Genomic DNA, 23,015 nt, shown 5'->3' on the forward strand with positions numbered 1-23,015 from the left:
AATACTTGCAAAACAAATCTAAGAAAGCATCCAAAGTCCTTGGTCAAGAGGCTTCATCTCAGAGATTCAGGGGTGGTTCAGTATACCAAAATCAATAAATAGAATTCACCATACAAACATACTAAAAAAGTGAACTTATAAGTTAATCTCATTAGATGTAAAAAAAAGGCCTTTGATAAATCCAACATCTCTTCAAGATAAAAGTCCTCAAGAGATTAATGATACAAGGGACATAACTCAATATAATAGAGGAAATTTATAGCAAGCCTAGAGCCAATATAAAATTAAATGGAGATAAAGTCAAAGAAATCAAAGAAATTCCACTAAAATCAGGAACAAAGCTATTCACTCCCTTCATATCTATTCAATTTAGTACTTGAACTCTTAGCTAGAGTAATAATAAAAAGGATACAATTTGGAATGGAAGAAATCAAAGTTTCTTTATTTATAGATGATATGGAAATATATGTGTTATTAAAGCATACAAACATACATAGATATATATGTATATATATCACTAAAAATTCTACCTTGGGACACCTATAGCTGCTAAAATCTTTAAGCAGAGTATCTGGAAATAGAACTCTCTCTGTCTCTGTCTCTGTCTCTGTCTCTCTCTCTCTTTCTCTCTCTCTATCTCTCTCTCTCTCTCTCTCTCTCTCTCTCTCACACACACACACACACACACACACACACATAAACATACATACCAAAAAAAGTCAGGGAAATAACATCTTGCAATTTAACCCCAATGATATTTTTATTGGAGTAATACACACCAAGCAAATGAAAGACTTGCACCATAAAAATTTTTGACACTGAATGAAGAAATTGAAGAATATTTCAAGAGAGGAAAAGCTCTACCAACTCATGGATCACTCGGATGGTCATATAAACATGATCCTACCAAAAGCCATCTGCCATCCACAGATTCAGTGTAATCCCCATCCAGATACCAACACAATTCTTTACAGACCTTAAAAGGACAACTCTCAATTTCATATGATGAAGCAGAACAGAACAGAACAAAACAAAACAAATTCTGAATAACTAAAAGAATCCTGAACAATAAAAAATCTGCTGGAAGTCTCATCATTCCAATTTCAAGTTGTATTAGAGGGTTATATTAATAAAAACCACATGTTATTGCCATAAAAACAGACACACTGTTGAATTGAATAAAAAAAAACCACACATAAATTCACACACATATGAAAACCTGATATTTTTATAAAAATGACAGATATACACACTCATAAAAAGACAGTATCTCCAAAAAATGGTCCTGGTCAAACTGGATATCTGTACATAGAAGAGTGCAAATTGATCCATAGTTGTCACCAAAGCTCAAATCCAAGTGGATCAAAGCTCCCAAAATAAGACTATTGAACATAATAGACAAGAAAGTGGAGAATAGACTCAAACACTTTGCCACACCCACTCGTTTACTCCAGTAAAGTCTGCAGTGTCAGGCTTTAAGGACTGATCATGGACCAGGGGTATAAGGCTTCAAAGGGAGTTTGCCTCCTGGGTATTCAGTCAGTTGCTGGCATCTCCTAACTCAGATATGTTCCAGATTAGTCAACATGCCTTCTTATTCACTCATAAAGGTGCCCCAAGAAATGAATCGTAAATAGTTAAAACTAAGATTAAACATGGTTCCCAGGCCAGCACAGTGTTCCAACATATCCTAATTTATTACCAAGCTGTCGTTAGCTTGGAATTTCTCACAAGGAAACTGCTTTATCAGACAGGGTGTCTTCATAGTTAGGAATAGAAGTCAGGCACTATTGCTAATTGTAAACATAGTTAAATTCTCAGAGCAGTCCCACAGAAGACAGAATTGTTTTACATAGCAGAGAGTAACTGAAGGGCTTCCCTCACTTAAGGGCATTCTCAGGAACTGCTAGATTGCACTTCCTGGTGCTTGTTTCCAACAGACTCAGAGAATTAGCTTGGGACATTCAGGATAGCCCCAGCAGGAAGGGCACCACTGCTCTTCTGCTTCACACCTAAATGCCTGATCTTACCGACCTTGATGTGACTGTCACTTGCAGACATGACTTCTGTCTTACTGTCTGATCTTAGTGACCTTGATGTGGCCCTCACCTGCGTATGTGACTTTTGTCATCTGCCCTGTTTTCTGTATACTATATAAGCCTGGTTTTCATTTTGTGCACTGACTCATACATTACATTCTGATTCGAGACAGAACATTCAAGCTTCAAGCCCCATAAGCCCCATGTGGTCTGCAGACCCCCCCCCCCCCGGGGGCCCAGAGCACTTGTGGCCTGGTGTGTGGGAGGGTGTAGCGCCATCCAGAAGAGGTGGCTGCTTTAGACCCAGTGTGTTTCAGGTGGCCTTAGATGTACCTCAACTGCTGAGCTGCCAGATTTTTCATTTCTCTTTTTTAATGACTATAAAAATCTGATGCCATTTTTGAGAAATACACTCAGACTCAGCACTTCCTTGTGTCGACTCTGTTTGTCACTCACCGAATTTTTTTGCCCACCTGACCAGAACTCTCATCCCATGAAACAAGAGGTCCCTGCAGCAAACCCAGTCCATAGCACACTTTGGCACAGGAGACAACTCTTTGAACAGAACACCAAAATGCAAGCACAAAGATCAACATTTAAGTGGAACCTCTTGAAACTAAAAAATCTTCTGTAAAGCAAAGGATACCATCCTTAGGACAAAGCAGCGGCCTACGTTTTGGGACAAAATTTTAGCAACATTACATCTGATAGAGGACTAATATTCAAATATGTAAAAAACTCACAAAACTAGACATAAAAAACAGATAATGCAGTCAAAACATTGGGTAAAGATCTAAACAGAGAATTCTCAATAGAGCAAAATGAAATGGCTGAGAAACCCTTAAATGTTTAACATCCTTAGTCATTAAGAAAATCGAAGGGCTGGAGAGGTGGCTCAGTGGTGAAGAGCACTGATTGCTCTTGCAGAGGTCCTGAGTTCAATTTCCGGCAAGCATATGGTGTCTCATAACCATCTGTAATGGAATTTGACATGTTCTTCTGCTGTGTTTGAAGACAGCTGTAATTGTACATAAAATAAATGAATAAATCTTTAATAAAAAGAAAATTCAAATCAAAACAACTTTGAGATTCCATTTTGTACCTATTAGAATGATTAAGGTCAATAAACAATAACAGCTTATGCTGGCAAGGATGGGGAGCAGGGAGAACACTCCTCTATTGCTGGTAGGAGGACAAACTTTAATAGCCACTGTCAAAATCAATACAGTGGTTCCTCAGAAAGTTAAGAATCTAGCTACTTCAAAATCCAGCTATATCATTCTGGCTTTTTATATATATATAAAATATATATGTAATATATATTACATATATATATGTAATACACACACACACACACACACACACACACACACATATATATACGTGTGTATATATATGTGTGTGTGTGTGTGTGTGTGTGTGTGTGCAAAGGATGCTTTGTCCTACCACGAGCCATTTGCTGTACTATGTTTCTTTGTCACTGACTCATAATAGTCAGAACCTGGAAACAACACAGATGTACCTAAAAAAAGTTGCAAATTCACACAAGGAAATACTACATATCTGTTTAAAAAATGACATCATGTAATTGCCATGCAAATAATTCAGTGTGAAGCAACCCAAACCCAGAATAATAAATACGGTATTGATTTCTTTATAAGTGGATATTAGTTATTAAGTAAATGAGAGCCAAGCTACGTTCCATAGGCCTGAGTGGTTATGTAAAGAGGAGGAGTCTGGTGGTGGCCTGGGAGGGAAAGGACCATGTCTCTCTCTAAATGTGAGGAATAGAATAGATCTTATGAGTAGACTGGGGACTGGGAACTGGTGACGGCAGTGGGGTGAAAAAGTATCAGGGAAATGGTGTGGAGATATTGAGTGTAGGAAGACATGGCTGATTGATTTGGGGACTTTGTAGATATAAACTACACGTAGATGCAATGGAAACTTTCTGGGATGTATGAGGGTGGTCCTGATAAACACTCCTAGTTATAGCAATACAAAGTGTCAACTGGACATCTCTTGTTGCCTGTCTAGGCTAAGAGTGACTATACTAGTTGCATTCTCTTAAGTTCTTGGCCAAGTAGTTTCCATCCCCCTAAAACTTAGGCTATGACTAAGACAAAAAGTCGCTCTTTCCAAATTTCTAGTGGGGCTCCACACAATTCAGTGAACATTGAGAAGTAGGGAATGGAGCTATCACCCTGTGATATCGTTTCATTATATATGGGCATTTACTCTTCAGGCTAGCAAAAAAAAAAATGTGGACTCCAGTTCAGCCACCAAACCTGCCTGAAAAGGAAGTAATAGTAAAATGACCCCTAATGATATTCTGCTATAGTTATAGGTGCCTTATCCACGCACCACCTAAGAGGCTTTCATGGGCAGCAAATGGGAACAGATGCAGAGACCTACAGTCATACAGCACATGGACAGAGTCTAAGTCTGACCTCTCTGTCAAGTCCCACAAAGAGAAGGCTGAAAAAATGTAGGAGTCAGAGGGAACAGAGGACACTTAGAGAACATGGCCTTCTTAATTAGCTAAGTAAGGTGTACATAAGCTCTCAGAGACTAGAGCAGAAAGCACAGGGCCTACATGGGTCTGCACTAGGTCCCCTAGGTGTTTATTATAGTTATTAGCTTAGTATTTTTATGGGACTCTTTTCATTCTGTTGGATTGCAGAGTCCAATTTTGATCTGATAGTCTTTGCCTCTTACCTACTATATTTTATATTGTTATGTATATTTGTTGTCTCTTGGAAGCCTTTTTCTTTCCAAAGGAGACCAAAATGGAGGGGATCCAGAGGAGAGGAGATATAAAAATAAACTGGAAGGAGTGAAGGAAAGGGAACTATAATCAGAATATGTTGCATGCTAAAAGGATCTATTTTCAATAAAAGGAAAAAATGTACATTGAAATACTCATAATTTTATTTCTTGCTTTTAAATCACTTATTTTTGTGTTGCATTAGATGGTGGTAAAACTGAACTCAATTTGCAAAATATATGCTCATTATTTTGTAGAAAGTTTTTACATTTGAATATGAGTTATTATAAGCTGCAAGTTTTTATAGATATCTCTTATCAAACTGATAATATTGTAGTCTCTTCTTCATTCACTGAAAGTGACCTCACAAAATAGCAGTTGGATTTGTTAAGGAAGGTGACCTATATGGGAACTAGAAGCATGCATCAAACAGCTGATAAAATGTAGTAGTATTAACTGGGAGAAATTACATTAGGGAAATCACTATATTGTTGAATCTTGTGGTTCCTACTTGAGGGAGTCATTGTTTGGATTAGGAGGCCAGAAAACCTTCTATGTAAATGACAAGATAATTATTTAGAGTTATATAAAAAATACTTTGCATAATTTTTTTTACTTAACATTTTCACTTGCTAACTTCTATTTGGGAAATTGCTTAAAATATAGGCATAAAAGTGCTCATATTTCTTTGGTCTTTTGGAACTGAACTCAGGCCTGATGGACTTGAAGCTTGACTTTGGTGCCCTATACCCTTAAGATAGACAATTAAAATCATTCTTGTGGCTAGTAATTATCAATGGGGTGCCTAATATGGAAGCTAGAGGGTCTCTACAGAAATATGTTTCTGTTAATATTCCAGTGTTACATATCTCTTTAAAACTTAAGTGTAATGTCAAACACTTTGTTATGCTCAAATACTCTCTGGTGTTCACGCCAGAAAAGTCACCTACAGGATGGTTTTTATTCCATCCAAAATACTGTGAAACTGAAAACTGTTTAGAGAAGTACAAACCTGATATCCAGATTCATGTATAGGTCTATCACTAATATGTCTGGCACTTGAGCTTTGTTGACATAAATGTTTGACTTATTTTAAAACATTTAGTATCCATAGGTACAGGAATACTTTATGTAGATTAGAATTTCTCACAAAGGACTACTCTGACCACACTCATATTCCTCACACTGTGGCTTGGGACGCCAGAAGAGTTTTTTCAGCCTATGCAACAAAAGCCACAATTTGTTATATAGCCTGAAAACCTGAATAACACATGCAACTCCCTCATAATTTACTGGCTGAAGTCAATACAAAATCATTCAGCTTCAAAGAGACATGATAAAGATTGTGTCTTTCTGCAAAGGAACTGCAAAGATGCTGTAACATATTGTTTTAAGCTGTCACAGTCCAAATATTACACAGCAAATCACTTTTTCCCATCCATATGCAGAAGGCACATTGCCTTCGATAATTTCAAGAGTCATATTTCATTTCGACTTTAGGGACAAGATATTACTAATTCATTAATTCTATAAAGAGATAAGGGACTTTTAATACCCTGAAAAGTTGTAGACACATTCTATCTCAAAATCTGTGCACTAATGTGGCAAGTGTCCCAGACATGTCACTGTGTACTATATTTGCACAGTCGAGCTATAAGTGGAACTATGTTATCTACTTGCAAAGTATAAAGATGGGAGACCAGGGTCCTCACTAGTCTATGGTAATCCTGAAAGTACATATAGCACATGCCAATGGTTCTTGTTTGTTTGTTTGTTTTGGGGTATCTGTTCATTTTTCTGAAATGAAATTTTAAGAGCTATTGTTTTTGCTGTTTGAACATCTGCCAATTGCAGTTTAGTAATCCTCCATTTTTAAGTATAACTCCCTTAGATAATCCAAATGCATGTAATTTAGGGGATCTGCAAACCTATAGTTTCTTAAAAATTTAAACTTTATTATGAAAATTTGCAAGCAAATAAAAACAGCACACACCCAAATTTACCAGACCCAAGTCTATACAACCCAGTGAATTTCTATACAGAATAGACATTCAGAATTGAAGCTATTGAGCTTCATATTAACTTATATATATTATACTGTTCCAGTAGCAAACATTTTTATGTAATTATCTATCATGATACTAAAAAGCAAATCCATTGAAGAATTAAAACTAAGATAAGTAATTTAGTTTTATAACTCCTATACAACTTTCTTTTGACATGACCCCAGTCCCCTTTAGTCTAAAGAGACATTCAGCCGCGAGGCACACATTAACACTCTGGTTCTCAACAGTCCACATATATAAATAATTATGATGCCCTAGGAGAATATTCCCTGATTTCTGTGGGTGAGAGGACACTGTGTGGTATTTCTATAATCATTAAATCCTCTTCTGACTTTTTTTCTCAGATTGCACACTCATCACTAAGTGATACGTGACTGCAATGCATTTGTAAGCTCTTTGAGTTTCTTTTTTTATTTGGTTTGGATTTATGAAACAGAGTTTTTCTGTGTCATACTGGTTGTCCTGGAACTCACTCTCTAAACCAAGCTGACCTCGAACTCAGAAGTCCACCTGACTCTGCCTCCCAAGTGCTGGGATTAAAGGCATGTGCCACCACTGCCCAGCTGCTCTTTGAATTTGTTATAATCAATTTATAATCAAGTCCATTAGACAAAATCCACATGATCCAACCTCCTCAGGATGAGCTCTTGTCTATTTTTGGTTCCTGTAATGGTATTGAGTAACAATGTCCTTAGTAATCTCAAGAGTTCCATTCCAACAGAGTTTTAATAGACACGCCATTTGGAGCACTGTCAGTATACATTTCTACTTTTCTATGTCATAAAACATGTCTGAAGCTATTACCATTTATTTTTCATAATTTCCTGAAGTATCATTCTCATTCTGTCTATATATTCTTTTATTTAACTACACTTCTTGATTTGGAACTGTTGTTATTATTCCTGAGTAAAGCATTGAGGATATGTGTTCATTTTTAATTTTATTTTTAAGCATAAAAGAGTTTATTTTCAGCTCACATTATTATAAATATTTTATCATATTATACAATACCAAAACAGTTGTCATTTTCAACATTTTATCTAGAAAATTTCTTGATTTTACACATGTGAACTTTTTAATATACTTTCCATCTTCTATATGATTTCAGGCAGAAATTTTGTTAAGCTATATAGCAAGACTAACATCTTACTTTACTCGTTTTTTTTTTTTTTTTTTTTTTTTTTTTGTTAATAGTCTTCCCAGTCTAAGACATCCTTAACAGTACACAGTATGCCTTAACTTCTTATGACCTCTTAGCCTCTCTATCATCCTCTGAAGCCCTAAAACAACAAACCCAATAACATGTTTCAGTTCTATTTTATCTCTTGTAAAGCTCTCACACTTTGTAGATAGAGAGATGGCTTAGTGGTTAAGAGAAATATTTGTTCTTGCAGAGGGCCTGGGCTCAATTTCCAGAACCAAATCAGGTTATGGTTCATAATCACCTGTAGCTCGAGTTTCAAGAGATCCATTCTTGACATCACATGGTTCACAGATATACATAAAGTGAAAACACCCATACAGATAAAATAAAATAAATCGAAGAGCAAAGTTCTCAAACATCCCTGTATAAAATAGTCATTTGAATGATATTTTTATTGCATGAGTAAAGATTTGTCCAAGAAAGGAGGCATGTTTTGTTGAAACTCCAGTGGTCGAAAGTCCCTCCAAGAAGTTACTAAGGACAAGAAGCTGGAATCATTAGCAGTCAATTTTACTTGTTTGTTTACAGTCTGCATTATAATTACTCAATGGTGTGTCCAAATAGGACAGCATCCTCACACACAATTACTGCTTTTGGCTTGAATTCTCAATTCTCAATCAGAGTGTCATCTTGCAGTAAATTTTCTTTTAAATGACTTCTTGTTAGCCACTGCTGCATATGCCAAGCTTGCTGGATCATGGACTTTGGGGGATTCCTCATTCCTGATATACAAGCAGGCTACCTAGTTGCATGCTTTAAATAAATTATAGGAATTCATATTCCAATCTTCTTTTTTTTAAAAAAATTATTTATTTAATGTATGTGAGCACACTGTTGCTGACACACCAGAAAAGGGTATCAGTTCCTATTATAGATGGTTGTGTACCACCATGTAGTTTCTGGTAATTGAACTCACAACCTCTGGAAGACAAGCCAGTGCTCTTAACCCCTGAGCCATCTCTCTAGCTCCCATATTCCAGTCTTCTTATTTGTATAGCAAACCATTTTTATATGACGTCTGTCTCTTTCAATCCAAACAAAAAATGTAGTCACAGAACACACAATAAGAGATTGATCATCAACAGTACACATATGAATAATTATTATATAACTGATGAATATGTTAAAATCAAGTCTTAATATTAAGAGCAGGGCTGATTGAGAGACTATACTCTCGACTTAGACTTGTACTGCCAAGCTCAATCATAAATCGTAAGTACAGGACTATATTATGTGAAATGTGAATGCAAACACATGGCTTTGTTTCACTCAAGTATCTTGAGTATAAAAATCTGAATCTTCTTATCCTCAAGTAGGAAGTCCATATCACCTTGCTAAGTAATGGTGGCCATCTTTTTTAATTTTCAAGAAAATTTATGCCTACTATTCTAGAGATTCCTATATTGCTGTAGAAATTATTGAGATACATTCATTTAACAAAATGGAAGTTTATTTGGACATACAGCATGGTATTAAAATATTCAAAGTTCAGGTCATACTTGGGTTGAGTTATTCTCTTTAGTTATGTGGCAATATTCCATGACATGTTATAGAGCATATGAGAGAGAAATTCAATTTACTTTACAGCATCCTTGAAATGAAGACTGGGTAGTGGAGACCAAGTTTCCAAACTATTTATCAAATCATGTACTTGACTTAAAGATTTTTATTCTCTCACTAATGTTCAATCTTAAATTTTCCATCATTTTCCAATAACACTATAGGGTAAAATGCAAACATTTTATTCAGGATACTTTCAGATCCATAATACCTTCCCCAGCTTCCTATCCATTATCTCTAATTATCAGTAGAGATCAATAATTAGAACTTTAAAACTCATAATATTATTTTAGTATTGTTAATCACATTAAGAAATGAAAATATACATTATACATGCAAGAAATTCCAGAACTATCACATCATAAACCAGCAACAGTTGAAAAACAATACATGTATCAGAAAAAAAACTGATCAAATACTGTTCTCATGTAATACCACATTGATCTACTCTATTGGTATCAATAATGTAAGCTGTGGTATTTTATTGAATATCTAGGAAAGCCACATGAATTTCTAAGACTAGGGGGGAAAATCTTCTCAAATTTTAAACAGTAATGTTTTTCAATTGTCCAAGATAAACTTTTTCAGAAAATTAGGGGATATCAAATATCCTACTTGGAAAAACAAGTTCAACACTTAACACATCCTTGTGGCTCTTATGGGAAGTGTTTGATTCCCTGTACCATTCTAATGCTGTACTCTGTAGTGTAAACAAGTACCAACTTTTAGTAGAGTATGGCAGGAAAAACTCTAAAACAAGCTGAGGGCACAATGACCCCCTGCTTGTGTTATGACAATAGCAAACCTAAGATTTAAAATCTTTTAGCTTCAGGTGTTAGGAAGTAGGATACAGAATCAACTAAGCAGGGCTCACAAGAATTCACAGAGCCTGAAGCAGCAAACACAGAGCCTACATGGGTCTTCACTATGTATTTTGCACATATGTTATGTTATATAGCTTGGTGTTTTTTGTGAGATTCCCCATAAAGGGAGTGGGTTTGTTTCTGACTGTTTTGCCTGCTCATGGGATCCTTTTCCACCTGTTGGCTACTGTGCACATGATGTGATATGATGGTTTCTTCCCAGTCTTTTTGTATGTTTGGCTCATATCACTGGGAAGTTGACTCTTTTCTAAAGGGAAATGGAGTGGATTTAGGGGAGAGCAGAGCTGGGAGAGAGAGTAAAGGGAGAGAGAACTGTGGTTGTGTTTGGGATATATTATATGGGAGAAGAATTTTTTTTTAAAGAAAGAAAGCAGGGCACAGGATATATATATATATTCCCAGTTAGAAATCACGCTTCAGACACCTAGCATTTTAAGACCATGACATGATATTAACCATTTTTACTAAAATGTACAAGATACAAACCATTTTACTAAAATAACCTATATTTGTGCCTTATAATTCTATAGCCTGTAGGGCCAGATCTAGAATCAGTAATTAGGAAATTTTGTGTTCAATAGCTTTTGATTTCTTAACTTGGGATAGTATATATAATAAAATGTGATAAAATATCACAGAAACAAAAGTTAGCATTATAAAATTGGATTATATTATATGATATTCTATAATTTTATACAGGTTGCCAGCCAGAGAGAGTCAATGAAAAAAATCAATCCTTAGTTTGTACATTACACTTTTTGAGAATGGAATATCAGGCTCAGCTATATCATAATATATGAAAAGGAAAAAATATGGATCTATGTGCCTAATAATAGGATAAATGAGCTCACTAGTGTGAAGAGGTATAGAATATTTACTTTAATTTCATATCACATCAAGTTGTGGAATTGAACTTTCATTAATTCTCAGAACTTTGTAAGTGTAGATTATTTGGTCTTAACTTGCATCAGATAAATGTCTTTTTTCCCCTCAGAGAAGTAGTAATATAGAGACCAATAGCCAATCAGTCTGCAAAGAATAAGTGATTGTGAGTGCTCAGCTCTAAATAAGACATCTGCATTTCAAACCCTTTCCACAAGGCATATGGTTGTCACACACAATTTGTGTGACGGCAATATTTAAGGCATAAACTTTAAAGAAAGTCGGTCTCTTGTCTCTACATTGTTGCCTGGTACCCCAATCTTAGAGGTAGCCCAGATATGTCTTCGTATTTGTGTGCTAGGGGCCCACCAAAATATCATTTTTTAACAGCTAGAAAAAGAAAATTTGGACATTGTTCTTTGACCTTTACCAATATTCTAACGTCTTAGTTAAACCCTGGCTTAAAATGTTAAGCCAAACTAATTGCCTCTAGCATTGTGGGTAGGGCATTAAACCCTGGCTTGAAATGTTAAGCCATCTAAACTAATTGCCTCCAGCATTGTGGGTAGGGCATTAAAGCTTACAAAAAAAGAGACAACATAGAACATTCAGCAGCAGGCAGTCTGCATTCAGCATTTGGACTCGCTCGCACTCGGATTAGAACTAACTTTGGTGGACTAAGACTTAAGATTCATGCAGTCTGTAGCCCCCGCACCCCCCACCCCCCGGCCCAGAGTGCTTGGGCCCAGGGGGTGCAGCACCACTCAAAATTCAAGAGATTGAGCATTCGAGATTCGAACATTTAACATTGAAGATTCGAGATTCGAGCCTCTACCCTTCTGCCCGGCCCATGCAGCCCGAGCTTGCTCGGAGCCCAGGGGTGCTGCACCAGTCCAGAGGAAATGACTGATGTTTTTAGATTTAGTGTGTTTTAGATGGCCTCAGATGTACCTTGACTACTGAGCTGCCAGATTTTTCATTTCTCTTTACAACAATGTAAAAGCCTCATGTCATTTTTTGAAAAATACACTCAGACCTTACACCACTCGTGTCTAGTCTGTTTGTCAAAGCCAAATCCCGTGCACACCTGGCCAGAACCCATCGTCCAGTGGAACAAGGGACCCCCTAAGAAACCCCAGTCGGTGGCATATGGGTATCCTGGTAAGAAGTCAGAAAGATTGGAATAGCCAGAGGTAGTGGATTTCTGTAGTGAAACATTAATTGTAAGCAGAGATAGCACAGCCACACAGTGCTGTGACTGCATAGGCAAAACAAACTCAGGCCAGACAAAAGTCTCGGCACAGGTGGAGAGGGGCTCATGAAGTCTCACCTCTAAATGAGGAAGCTACTGAATTTGGATAGCTGCTGAGAGAAGGAAAGTCAGTTTTCTTAAGGATATGGTCCATGATAGCCTGGCCATGCTGCAGTAGATGATCTTATACCCACGCACATGCAGGCAACACTAAGTCAGTGGGATTAAAAATAGAGCAAAGTCCTTAAAGAAATGTTCACAATTCTAGTCATCAGTAAAGTCCAAATCAAATCTACTTTGAAATTTCATCTTATACCTGTCAGAATGGCCAAGGTCAATGAAACCAATGACAGCTCATGCTAGTGAGGATGTTGAATAATAGGGAACACTCATCCATTACTGGTGGGAGTGTAAACTTCTATAGTCACTATGGAAATCAGTGTTAGAGTTCCTCAGGAAACTGAAAATACATCTACTTCAAGACCCAGCTTTATAACTCTTGGGCTTGTACCTAAAGTATGTTTTATCTTACTACAGAGACCTTCCTCAACTGTGTTTATTGCTGCTCTATTAATAATAGAAGTTAGAAACAACCTAGATTGGATGGATGTGAAAATGTGGTACATTTACACAATGGAGTACTACAAAGCTATTTAAAACAATGACTTTATGAAATTCTTAGGCAAATGGATGGAAGTAGAAAATATCATCCTGAGTGAGGTAACTCAATCAACAAACAATCAAACAAACACACTGATAAGTGGACATTAGCCCCAAAGCTCTGAATAACCAAGATAAAATTTACAGACCACATATAGGTCAAGAAGTAGGAAGTCTAAAGTGTGGATGCTTTAGTCCTTAGATGGGCGAACAAAATACTCATGGGAGCAAATATGGAAACAAAGGAAGAACAACAATATCAACCATCCAAACCCTCACCCCCAACATGTGGAGAGCTCCCAGGGACTAACCCACGAAGCAAAGAGTACACATGGATGGACCCATGGTTACAGCCTGTACCCCATTTAAAATTTAATAAAGAAAAAATTAAAAATACAGAGTACATGATGCTGAGAAGAAAAAGTGGTGTGAGTTAAAGGAGGGGTTAAAGAAGAAAGAAGGAGAAGACATTTGATGTACACATGTACATATATATATAATTTTCAAACAATGTATACATCATGACTTTAATCACAGCCAATTTCTAAGAATCATAGGATCATAAGATTGTCAAAGTCACTATCAAATTCTAACTTTGAAATATACTACTGAGAGTTTCTCTACTAACTATGTATGTAATAAGTATAATCATCTAAATATGCACCAATTATTTGACTGAAACAACTTTAAATATAATCTTTGCTATAGAGAATTTCTAATAATTTTTATTTAAAGGGTGTTGATGATTTATTGTCAATTTATTTTAGTGTGATAATGGTGTGTTTTTTATTTAAAATTAAATGTCTTCTATTATTAGAAAGTATTAGACCAGTATTTTATAGACTTCTAACAAAACAAATGTAGTTGATTGAAGAAAGGGTGTGTACCCATATTTTTGTTCAATTTTCCCATTAATTAATTAATTAATTAATTTACATCTCAATTGAATCTCCATCCCACTGCCCCCTCACACAGACCCTCTCCTACCCCTTTCTCTTGTGAGCAAGGAAAGGTACCCCTGGGTAACAACCCACCCTGGCACCTAAAGTCACTAAAGGACTAGGCACATCCCTTTCTGCTGAGGGAGGCCAGAAAAGTCAACCCAGTTACAGCAACAGTATCTGCAAGCAGGCCACAGATTCAGGATAGGTTCCAACTGTTCCACAAGACTTTCCAAGCTCTGTCTAATGTTTGGCCATGGGTCTCTGCATCTCTTTCATTCAGCTGCTTAGTGGAACTTGTCAGAGGACACTTATGCTAGGCATCTGAAAGCACTATAGAGTATTATTAGTAGTGTCAAGGATTGGTTCTTACACATGGAATGAGTCTTAGGTAGTACAATCATTGGTTTGCCCATTGATTTAAATGAGAGAATCCATGTTAATTTTTGGTAATATGCTTTTCTTGCTTCAAAGTTCTTAAAGAACTTTGCTTGAGCCTATCATTCTTATGGTAGGGAGATGAAGACAGCGTGATCAGAACTTCAGTGTTAATCTCAGTACTGACTTAGTCACATTGGAGTTCTAGTCCATCTTAGTAAAGAAAAAAAAACAGACAAAGCAAAGAGAATATATCAAATAAACCTGTTTTTTTAAAGGTCTTGTCAGTTTGGTAGGAAAATCATTAATTTGTATTTTTATTTTACAGATATGTGTGTGTGTGCGTGTGTGTATGTGTGTGTGTGTGTGTGTGTGTGTGTGTGTGTGTGTGTGTGAAGTCAGAAGACCTTTCAGGACTTCATTCTCCAATTCTACCCCTGGAGTTTAATAATATGATTCATGCCATCATGCTGCTGTGGTAAGTCCTTTTCCACATAAAACCATCTCACTAAGTCAGGATTATTTGTTAATAAACTTTTGAAAATATTAGAACAGGCTATGTGTTGTTAATATTAAGGAATAGTTATGTGTTGAACCCAAAAATGTACAGTAAATCACAAAAACATCTGCTTCATACATATGTGTGTGTGTGTAAACATCAGCATTAGTGTTCTATAAAATTGAAAAACTCCATATAAAATATTCATACTTACTTTTGAATTGCCTGTCTTTGTCTCTTACCTATATATTGCTCAATTCAAACTTCCATTCACTTTTAAGATTTAAGTTTAACTGAAATTATCTAGATGACCTATTTGCCTTGTTATCCACCCTTCTCGCTCTCTCCCCGAGATTTCACATCTCCACATCTCCTTACCCACCATCAGCAAAACTCATAAATAAGTGTCAGCAGAAACCACAGGAGTCATTTCTCAACATCCCTGCTGATTAGGCAGAAATCAGCCCGATTCTTAAATTGTTCTTATCAAAATGAGAAAGGTCATGAAAATCACACTCTGTTTAAATCCCAAGTCAGAAAACTGGAAATGTAGGCCACACTCCTGGGAATGTGTGAAGCCTTTTCCAAATAGTTCTGCCGATTTAAATTGTGTTGAATCTGTTTCTGACAATCAACTCGATGGTATTTTAAAAACTTGCTCCCCTTTAGGACTGCACTATTCCAAAACTTCATTCGACTTGGAGGCTGCCTTATCCAAAGGTGTTCCTCCTCTAGCTTCAACTGGGGCACACAGGGAAGCAAGATTTTTCCTCTGTTTAACCAGAGGCTTAATGGTGTTGGAACTCAGCAACATGCCCCCACTTTTTTTTAATCTTTTCTCTTTTTTTTCTTTCGAATATTTCTTAAATTTACATTTCAAATGTTATCCCCTTTCTTGGTTTCCCCTCCACAAACTCCTATACCATTCCCTCCCTCTGCTTCTATGAAGGTGTTTGCCCACCCCCTCCTCCCTTCCCTGGCATTCCCTTACATTGGGATTTCAAACCTTCACAGGACCAAGGGCCTCTTCTCCCATTGATGCCCACCAACGCCATTCTCTGCTACATATGCAGCTGTAGCTCTGGGTCACTCCATGTGTACTCTTTGGATGGTGATTAGTCCTTGGGAGCTCTCAGGGAGGTGGGGAAGTTTAGGGCTGGTTGATATTGTTGTTCTTCCTATGGGGTTGCACACTCCTTCACCTCAACATAGGAAAAGCAATATACAGAAAACCAGTAGCCAACTTCAGAATTAACATAGAGAAACTTGAAGCAATCCCACTATAATCAGGTACTAGACAAGGCTGCCCACTCTTTCCATATTTTTTCAATATAGTACTTGAAGTCCTATCTAGAGCAATTATACAGCAAATGCAGGTCAAATGGATAAAAATTGAAAAGGAAGAAGCCAAATATCCCTATTTACAGATAGCATGATCATACACTTAAGTGACTTCAAAAATTTCACCAGAGAACTCCTAAAGTTGATAGACAACTTCAGCAAAGTGGTTGGATATAAAATTAACTCAAGCAAATCAATAGCCTTCTTCTATTCCAAGGAGAAACAGGCTGAGAAAAAAATTAGGGAAACAACACACTTCACAATAGTCACAAATAATATAAAATACCTTGGTGTGACTCTAACCAAGCAAGTGAACAATCTGTATGAAAAGAACTTCAAGTCTCTGAAGAAAGAAATTGAAGAAGACCTTAAAAGATGGAATGATCTCCCATGTTCATACACTGGCAAGATTAATATAGTAAAAACGTCCATCATTGTGAAAGCAATCTACAGATTCAGTACAATCCTCATCAAAATTACAACTCATTTCTTCATAGAGTTAGAAAGAGCAATTCTCAACTTCATTTGCAACTATAAAAAACCCAGGATGACAAAAACTATTCTCAACAATAAAAGAGCTTCTGCGGGAATCACAAGCCCAGCAACCCTCTTAAAGATTCCTTCCATAATACTATGCCTGTGTTCCCTTTGCCTGCCTCAATGACTTTTATGTTTACCATGAAACTGTATTGTAATATGTAAGTGGCAGCTTTGTTTAAGCCTTTGACCATGGTCATGATACTTTCCAATTTTCATGTCTTTGTCAGCTTGTTATTACTGCCAACAAAGGAAAAATTAGATAGCCATGTTTGTTTAAGGGGTTAATTATTATTTTAGTACATGACAATTTTGCCATACTTGGATAAAGAAGTAGCTTTAAAGTCTGGTACAAAATGTGTATTGATTGAAATGGACTTTGCTTGTCATGGTAATTGTAGACAAAGGGAAAAACAAAATGTACAGAGATCCATTATATAATGAAAGGACATCTGCAGAATATCCCTAGTAAATGAGTAGTGAGTCACAGTAGTTCTTTATCTCATCCTAGTCTTTAAATATCCATATCCCAGGACAAGAAGGCCATATTTCAAGTCTCTGTGAATACTACTCTATCTCTTATGTGTTCAAGTATTATGTATCTTTTCCTTTTTACTGTGCTGCTAATTCAACCAAATAGAATACCAACTTAAAATACTATCTAGGATCAGAAAGGAACAGTTTCCAATTAACACTGAATACCATGAGTTAATATAAACTATAAAATGATAGTATTGAATTTATAATCTTCAGAATGCTTATAGATGAAATAGTGAATGGATATACTTATATATATGTGTATATGTATGTATATATACACCCTCTATATATACATATACATATGTATACATATACTCTAGTATATGTACTATATACATATACTATATAGAGCATATAATATATATATATATATATATATATATATATATATATATATATACTCTAATCAAGCAAGTGAAAGATCTATATGACAAGAACTTCAAATCTCTGAAGAAAGAAATTGAAGACGAACTCAGAAGATGGAAAGATCTCCCATGCTCATGCATTGGCAGGTTTAATATAGTAAGAATGCCTCTTGTGCAAAAGCAATCTACAGATTCAATGCAATCCCCATCTGTACATATATATGCATATATACACACATATATTTATATATGCATATATATGTACATATATATGGGTATCATTATGATGATAGATGACACAAAACCATAACTAGAGAGAAGAGTGGAAAAGATCTCACATGTCATGTTAATGTATGAAAAATAATTGTCTGCACTATTAAGTACTAATAGCAGTAAATTCCAGGGGCAGTGAATGTTCAATTAATTTTCTTCATAAAGTCTTTGAAACACTTCTGGTCTTATTCAGATCATTAGAATTGTTTTACAGACCTTGAACATGAAACCTGATTTGCATTTCCAAATACAAACTTTCTATTTGGCAATCTGTAATGCAGCAAAAATGTGGAGTCTTATTGCTTTTTTTCAAAATTAAAAACATCTCAAACTATCAAGATAATACATGTGTTATAGCCTTAATTTTACTTTTTTCCTTCAAATATGCCAAGTAAATCTAACCTCTTTGTGAATATTGTCATTGTTTCACTTTTGTTTTTCATCCATAATTGGTAAAAGCTGCATGTGATTGTAGTATATGTTGATTAGTAAAATAACATATATTTATATACATGCAGGATAAAATAGTAAAATAAATATGCTAGCTAAGATCATCAGATATAATACTGAGGAAACTAATTTTCAAATTCTTGTTTACAGAAAAACCAAATCTCCCTTTCTTTTCTTGTGTTGTGTTGGGTCTGGATTACAATTTCATTTACAAGACTGAATTACCCCTCACAACTTCTAAATTCTCTTCAATATACTTCTTTCTACATTTTGATAAATTAGTATTGAAAATAATTTCAAAAGTGTTTTAAAAAGAATATGTGTGCATATGTGAATATGTGAGAGTCTCTGTTTATATATGTGCATTTATGTGCAGCTGCACAGCAAGACCAGAGTCCTGAAATCCCCTTGGTGCTGATGTTATATATGGTTGTAAGCCATTTGTTGTAGGTGCTAGGAACTGAATCTAGGCCTTCTGCAAGAGCAGTACTGGCTCCTAACTTCTGAGTCAAAAGACCTTTTATATTTTAAGAAATATTTCCATGTTCTTAATATCTCTCTGTTACCCGCGGCTTATTTATGTCACACCTTACCATGCATACTTCCTATATTGATACATAAATATTCATCCAATTGTTATACCCCTACCATTTTACCATCAGAATCAGGAGCTTTGATTTTGACTCCTCTTATTCAACATTGCATTCTGTGTAAAAAATAACCACACCTGGGTGTGCAAATTTTTTGAAATTCAAATGAATAATACTTCCATATTTTTCATATTTTAAAATTTGTAAACTAGAGAGGGAATTATATTAAAAAGCTGTTTTACAAAATTAAATCAGAACTAGAAAATTAATTGAAAATTAAGTGTATGAGGATGAAATGCTGAAGAACTATTTCTAAGTTCAAAACTAATACAACTAGAAATATTCTGAGTTTACTTCTGAGATGAGAGATCCTGTAAGACAAATGAGGAGTGCACAAAAGCGTTTGGTTAAGAGAATAATGTTGACTCCATTTGGAAGGCAGAAGCCATTATGCTGTACTATTAAACATACACTTCCAATTACCGTAAGAGCTAAGTTGCTATTTGCCTGTTTTCTGGAGCCTGACCTGTCCCAACCTATGACTGTGACTTGTTTTTTAGACCCTGAGCCTCTTTGGACACTTAATCATCCTCCCTAATTACATAGCAACCACACAGTGGGGTTTTGTCTTTTTTTTTGTGTGTGTGTGTGTGATTTTTCTGTGTTTCTTTATTGCCTTATTATTTCCTTTCTGTAAATCTGACTTCTAAGTACTTATGATTGCTTTAATTAGATTTGGGGCTTCGCTCCTAATCTGACTTAGAAGCCATCACTGGCCAGTTTTTAAATATACCCTAATAAAATCAAGTTTGACTTAAATTTGCAGAGAATGAGACAGATAGAGAGAGAGAGAGAGAGAGAGGGAGAGAGAGAGAGAGAAAGAGACAGAGAATATTGAAAAAGCTGTGAGTTATGTTTCTGAAATATGAATCTGGAGACATCAAGAAGATGGCAAAGCATGTTATATAGACTTAGATTTTTTTTTTTTAAAAAAAAACTATCTTTTAAGGATTCGCAAATACTTAGACATCCTTTTTCATCTTCTATCCAAATGGAGGGGAAAATAGATAGTAAGTAGGACAAGAAGATATGGACCTGTTTAGAAGTAGTTCTTTGGGGGCAATTCCAAATTCCATTATCAGTATATCAGCAGTCCAGTTCAATAATGTCAAGATACCAAATTACCAGTGGTGGCATGATCCAACAGAAATACTCAGGCCTCTGCTGAATCAGTCCCAGTCCCAGTGGCCTCACTGGGACACCAAGGGAAGTTCTCTAAAGTGCTTTTTTCAGTGAAGTGTTGCAAAGCTAGCTATGCAAGCATGCCATCAATATTTTTGAGTCCTATTTATACTCTCTCCAAATATTATGTAACCTCCCACTTGAGTCTATATCACATGACATATTCAGAAACTTCCATTTCATATTCCCCTTTGCATTTTAAAAATTGTCTTTTTCCCTAGCATTAACAATGTATGTATAATAAGAATAATTATAAGAACTATAAAACTAGCACTTTAATTCATACTTATATACAACATAGTCTAAAGACAACCTTAAATTCCTATCAGCCTACAACCATTCAAACAAAACAACCTTAAATTTTTACAAATATATAATAATTCAAATAAAACAACTTTACATTTCTATCAATATACACTAATTATAATTAAACAATCTTAAATGTCTATGAATATAGAATAAAACAACCTTAAAATTATATTAATATAATATTATTATGTTAAAATACAATTATTATATTATTATGTTATAATACAATTATTGACCATAACACATCAAACAACCAAAACCACCCATCCCAACATAAGGAATCATTTGGATGGTCTTATAATTAATTGCCTCATGGTGAATTAGGCCATTTTATTCCTGTTCAGGGCCCAAGGAATAAAATGGATAATTCAAAACAAAACAAAACAAAATAAAATAAATAAACAACTAAGAGGTAGACTCTGGACAGAGACACCCAGACCAGCAAACACCAGGGATAGCCAGATGGAGAGAAGGAAGCAACAGAAGATAATATACATTGGCATCATCAGAATCCAGTTCTCCCCCCAACAGCAAGCCCTAAATATACCAACACACCTGAAAATCAGGAAGCTGGCCTAAAATCCTATCTCCTGAAAATAATGCAGTCCTTTTAGGAGGATATAAATAACTCACTGAACGAAATGCAGGAAAACACAAGTAAACAGCTAGAAGCTCTTAAAGAGGAAACAAATAAATCCCTTAAAGAAATATAGAAAAACATAAACAGGTAAAGGAATTGAACAACATAGTCCAAGACCTAAAAGTGGAAGTAGAAACAATAAAGAAAACACAAATGAAGGCAACAGTTTAAATAGACCTAGGAAAAGGGTCAGGAATAGCAAATGTAAGCATCACCAACAGAATACAAGAGATAGAAGAGAGACTCTCAATTGTAGAAGGGACCTTAGAAGATACTGATACAACTGTCAAAAAAAATTCAAGACATCAAAATCTCTTAGCCCAAAACATCCAGGAAATCAAGGAAACAATTAAAAGACCAAATTTAAGAATAATAGGAATAGAGGATAATGAAGACTCCCTGTTCAAAGGACTCAAAAATGTTTTCAATAAAATCATAGAAGAAAACTTCCTCAACTTAAAGAATAATTTAATAATTTAAACTCCTAGCTCCAAGGATGCAAAATATCTTCATCAAAATTATAGAAGAAAAATTCTCAAACCTAAAGAAAGATGGATATAAATGTACAAGAAGCCTATAGAAAACTAAAAGAATTGGACCGCAAAAAAAAAAAAAAAAAAAATCTCCTCATATAATAATCAAAACACTAAATGCACAGAACAAAGAAAGAATATTGTCTTAGTCAGGGTTTCAATTCCTGCACAAACATCATGACCATGAAGCAAGTTGGGGAGGAAAGGGTTTATTCAGCTTACTTCCATATTGCTGTTGATCACCAGAGGAAGTCAGGACTGGAACTCAAGCAGGTCAGGAAGCAGGAGCTGATGCAGAGGCCATGGAGGGATGTTCTTTACTGGCTTGCTTCTCCCAGGCTTGCTCAGCCTGCTCTCTTATAGAACCCAAGACTTCCAGTCCAGGAATGGCACCATCCACAAGGGGCAATTGAGAAAATGCCCCACAGCTGGATCTCATGGAGGCACTTCCCCAACTGAAACTCCCTTCTCTGTGATAACTCCAGCCTGTGTCAAGTTGTCACACAAAACCAGTCAGTACAAATATTAAAAGCTTCAATGGAAAAGGAGCCAGTAATGTATAAATCAAACCTATCCGAATTACAAAAGACTTTTTAACAAAGACACTAAAAGCCAGAATAACCTGGACAGATGTCAAGCAGACTAGAAGAGAACACAAATGCCAGCCCAGGTTACTATAACCAACAAAACTATTAATCAACATAGACGGAGAAACCAAAAGATTCCAGGGCAAAGCCAAATTTAAACAATATGTAGCTACCATCCTAGCCCTATAGAGGATTCTAAAAGGAAAACTCCAACACAAGGAGGGTACCTACACCAAAGAAAAAACAAGATATTAGTCATCTCACAACAAAGCCAAAAAGAGAGAATCACATGCACATAATGCCACCTACAAAAACAAATATACAGGAACTACCAATCATCTATCTTTAATACCACTCAATATTAATGGACTCACCCCCCCCAAGAAAGATATAAGCTAACAGACTATATATGCAAACAAGATCTGACAGATCTTACTACAAAACCTATATTCAACAAAACTGGAAAATCTAGATGA

Source organism: Mastomys coucha, unplaced genomic scaffold, assembly GCF_008632895.1.
Source record: "Mastomys coucha isolate ucsf_1 unplaced genomic scaffold, UCSF_Mcou_1 pScaffold2, whole genome shotgun sequence".
In the NCBI taxonomy this organism is placed as follows: domain Eukaryota; kingdom Metazoa; phylum Chordata; class Mammalia; order Rodentia; family Muridae; genus Mastomys; species Mastomys coucha.